The sequence below is a fragment of the Lactuca serriola genome, chromosome 8 (assembly GCF_051521515.1).
Source record: "Lactuca serriola cultivar US96UC23 chromosome 8, Lser_US96UC23_V15, whole genome shotgun sequence".
Taxonomy (NCBI): domain Eukaryota; kingdom Viridiplantae; phylum Streptophyta; class Magnoliopsida; order Asterales; family Asteraceae; genus Lactuca; species Lactuca serriola.
The window spans coordinates 300,110,126-300,114,228 of NC_136415.1; the positions used below are offsets into that span (position 1 = coordinate 300,110,126).

The window sequence follows — 4,103 nt, forward strand, 5'->3', positions numbered from 1 at the left end:
AAACTTGTTTGTAAATACTTCTAAAAATTATTCTAAGGCTTTAGGGGTGTTAAAGTGGCTTTCTAACACCTTAAAATGAGTTTACACCCAAGTTGGAGGAGTTTACGGTCCAAGCACATGACTTGGCCATAAACTCATATAAATCCCCCAAAATTATGTTTAAAGTGTTCCAAGGCTAAAGCAATTATTCTAGAAGTCATATCCATGTCTTGTTGAGGTTTAGGAAGGGTTTAAGGGCTTAAAAACCCTATAATTATGAGTTTACGGCCTAAACACCATCCTTGGCCGTAAACTCCTATACAAGTCTCCAAATTATAGTTTAAGGCATTCTAGGTCCATTCCATAAAGCCATCTAGCCATATCTAAGTCCCAAAATTGTTTAGGAGGGGTTTAAAGGCATAAAAACCCACTAATTATGTGTTTACGGCCCAAGCTCCTTCCAGGGCCGTAAACTCATCTACAAGGTCTTAATTCATGTTTTAATCTCTAATTTGAAGGCCAAATATGCTATACAATGAGTTTAGAAAGGTACCTTAGAGATTTGAGGCCTTAAAATTGAGTTTTGGACCCTAAAACTTGGATTTTAGGAGAGAGGTTAGAGAGAGAGTAGAGAGAGGAAGAAAAAGCTTCAAATGAATGTTTAAACACGTTTATATAGGTCCTAAAACTTGAACACGGTGGAATTCTATGCGATACCGGCTTTAAACGGGGCTTTAGGTCGCACCCGATTAAGTTTCCGTCACCCGGCGGGGACGTTTCTAACTTTTTGAAATAAACATTTTTGGGCTAGATTCATGAGTTCCTAAAGGATTTGGACACTCATTGGATTTATAATAACATATAAATTTAAATTATTAAACCCAAAACGAAAACGGAATGATTGACAAATGGCGAATCTTTACGGGTAGAACGGGTTATCGGTGATGAACAACTTCGTGTTGTTACAGTTAACCATTACAAGTCTAAATAAACCTGAATAAATAACCTAGTGAATTGAATTAAATTAGACAACTGGCCACTGTTTGAGTTAGTTTGTTCTCTAAGGATTAGTGCAGCGAACGTGAATCTAATCACTTGAATCGGTAGCCAATAGAAGAATTAATCCATTGCACTATTACCATAATATCAACCATAGGATCAATTGAGTTGAACTAAACAGAAGTTCCCTTCGTTATTGAATTTAGTTCAATCTTTGCTTATCTAGTTTTTAGTTAAGTAGTCTAAGTATTAGTTGGTAAGTTTCTAGTCTTGCAAAACTAGAGAAACCCCCTTTCTATTACTTGTTTTATTTAGATAATATTAGCATTTATTTTAATTGTTTACTATTCCCTGTGTTCGATACCCTACTTGCTTGAACTATATTACTAATCGATAGGTACACTGCCTTTCGTGTGTTTATTTTGTGTCTAAGTTAGTAGGATTAAAACTAGTTCATTTCACACACATCAATTATCATACAACTTGAGTCAATTCGATCCGCACAATACCAATTTCGTGCGCACATCTCTTTCTCCGAAAACGTCTTTCTAGCGAAGCTGTCATTCCAGAACACCGAAGTACTCATGCATAGAGTACCTCATGTTTCTTATCCTTTCCGAAGAAACCTCAACAAACCTCCCCGAAGTACCACTCATACAGTACGTCAAGTTCAATCCAAAGACCCATACAGTTGATCTATTGCTGAAGAATGTATAGATAGGGGTGGTATATAATCAAGGTTCTACATGTTTAGAATTGATGATTCCACTTTAACTTCTTTTCCTCGTTGGGATGTGAGCTTAAAGAAGAATCATTTATTCGACTACCTTTTCCATCTTAATTATATACGACTCGTATACACGAGACTGCGATTAATGAACCATGTATAACTTCTAATATGAACTTCAGGACAGAGACTATCCAAGACTACGAGTAATCGCATTGTCATGTGAACAAACTTAGAACCCAATACGACTCTTGTAACCCGATCGCCCTATAGTCTCACACCAACGGAGATACAAGAACCGTCCGGACAGCTTAACGACTACTCAACAATAGAACGAGAAGACCAAGCTCCTCACATTTGATAGCTCCGGTCTTATTCTTCAAGAAGACCGACTTCAGAGGGTGCGATCATACCAGCACTAATGAACCGGATCCCATCAGATGTCCGCAGTTAAACGTGCTTGGGCGAGAGAAGTACTAGGATGGGTAACACCTTGGTAAGTCCTCGTGGTGCATACCTCGACAGGACTTCCATTAGAAATCATTACCTTCTGCATCACATAGATGAATCAGTTGACCGACTGCAAGGAACGATATACCTTTCAGAAATTGACCTAAGATCCAAATATCACCAGTTACGAGTGTTAGTGAAGGATATCCCGAGGACAAACTTCCAAACTCGATACGGACACTATGAGTCCGTAGTGATACTCCTCGGATAGGACCACTACGCCCGTAGTATTCATGAACTTAATAAATAGGGTACGCCATTCTTACTTGGATCAGTTCGTCATTGTCCTTATAAATGACTTACTTATCTACTCTCGTAGTAAGAAGGAAATCATAAAGAGCATCTACAACAAACCATGGAAACATTAAGATCAAAGAAGCTTTACGCGAAGTTCTCTAAATACGAGTTTTAGAATTGAAGATTCGAAATCCTAAGACACACTATTAGTGATGTGGGAATTGTTGAGGACCCTTCCAAAGATCAAAACCGTTGAGAATTTGTTAGCACTGAAGACGCTTACGGAATTCGCCAAATTCTAGGTCTCGCTGACCTACCATCGTAAGTTCATTCGGAACACCTCGCGAATTACAGAACCTCTTACGACTTTGAATCAGAAGGGAGTGGCCCTTGACTGTGAAGAGAAGCAAGAGAAAGAAACCTTTGGAATTCCAAGTGAGAGACCAAATCCTTTTGGAAGTCTCACTCTGGGAAGGCTTGATACGCTTCGGAAACCGTGGAGAGCTAAATCCAAGAGATTTAGGACCTCCGAGATTCTTACCAGAATCGGCCCCATAACTCACAAACCCATCCTACACCGCGAACTCAGTAACGTACATTTTACCCTCCACGATTTGAAAAAGTACCCTTCCATCAGGACTCTTGTAATCCCGCTCGGCGAGATCGAGATCAACGAGAGCCTCGCCTTCGTGGAAGAACCGTAGTGACCATCGACCGAGAGGTCAAGCAGACAAAGCAACGCTGCAACCCATTAGTGAAGGTTCGTTGGGATACTAAACGAGGACCCGAATTCACTTGGGAGCGCAAGAACCAATCGATTAGGAAGTATCCCCACCTCCTTGCTCGATTATTCATGCCTAATCCTTTACCTAAATTCTAATTTCGGGACGAAATTCCCTCTAATGGGGGGATGATGTGACAACCCGAAATTTTCCATCCAGTTCAATCTGACACTTCATTGAAAGTCAAACTCATTCCTGCTATCATTTAGCACAATTTGGAGTCTGTTTGAGAGTTCTGAGCCTTGTACACTTAAGGGATAAGTGTCAGGGTTTATTTGCTGAATCTATAGCTCAAAGAACAAGTCTAAAACACCTTGACCAGGAGTTCACAGCCACCACATGGGAGTTTACGGCCATAAACTCCATGTGGGCCGTAAAATCCTCCTATAAGGTGAAGTTCTGGCCATTTGTTTCATTCCTCCTTTTTCCTTGGCTGAAATCCTCTCAACTATCATCCCGATCTTCGTCCCCGATCTTAAAATCTCATAAGTTTATTGTCTTAACTAGTTGATATCTTACATGAACTAGTAATCTTACATGATTTCATCCGTGAAATCAATCAATTTTGTAGATCTTCAAGTTTCACCAAGAACACCAAGAACACACACTAGTGTTCTTGGCCAAAAACGACAATTCAAGCTCCTAGATCGTAAGTACTCTTGTTCCAACTCATTGTACACTAGGTTTAACATGTTTAGGGATTAGAAAACATAAGGAAACAAATGATTCAAGGAGTTTACGGCCAATACATGTTCTTGGGCCGTAAACCCCTTTTAAGGGTGCAAATGACACCCTAACACCTTAGTAAGCCTTGGAACTTAGCATAAAACCTTACACCATTGAACTAGGGACTTCAATACACGAAATGC

General features: G+C 39.8%; 1 pseudogene; it reads left to right on the forward strand.

The window, feature by feature from the left end:
* Window positions 1-2,104: 2,104 nt before the first annotated feature.
* On the forward strand, window positions 2,105-2,223 carry LOC145071557 (5S ribosomal RNA; annotated as a pseudogene).
* The last annotated feature ends 1,880 nt before the right edge of the window (window positions 2,224-4,103 follow it).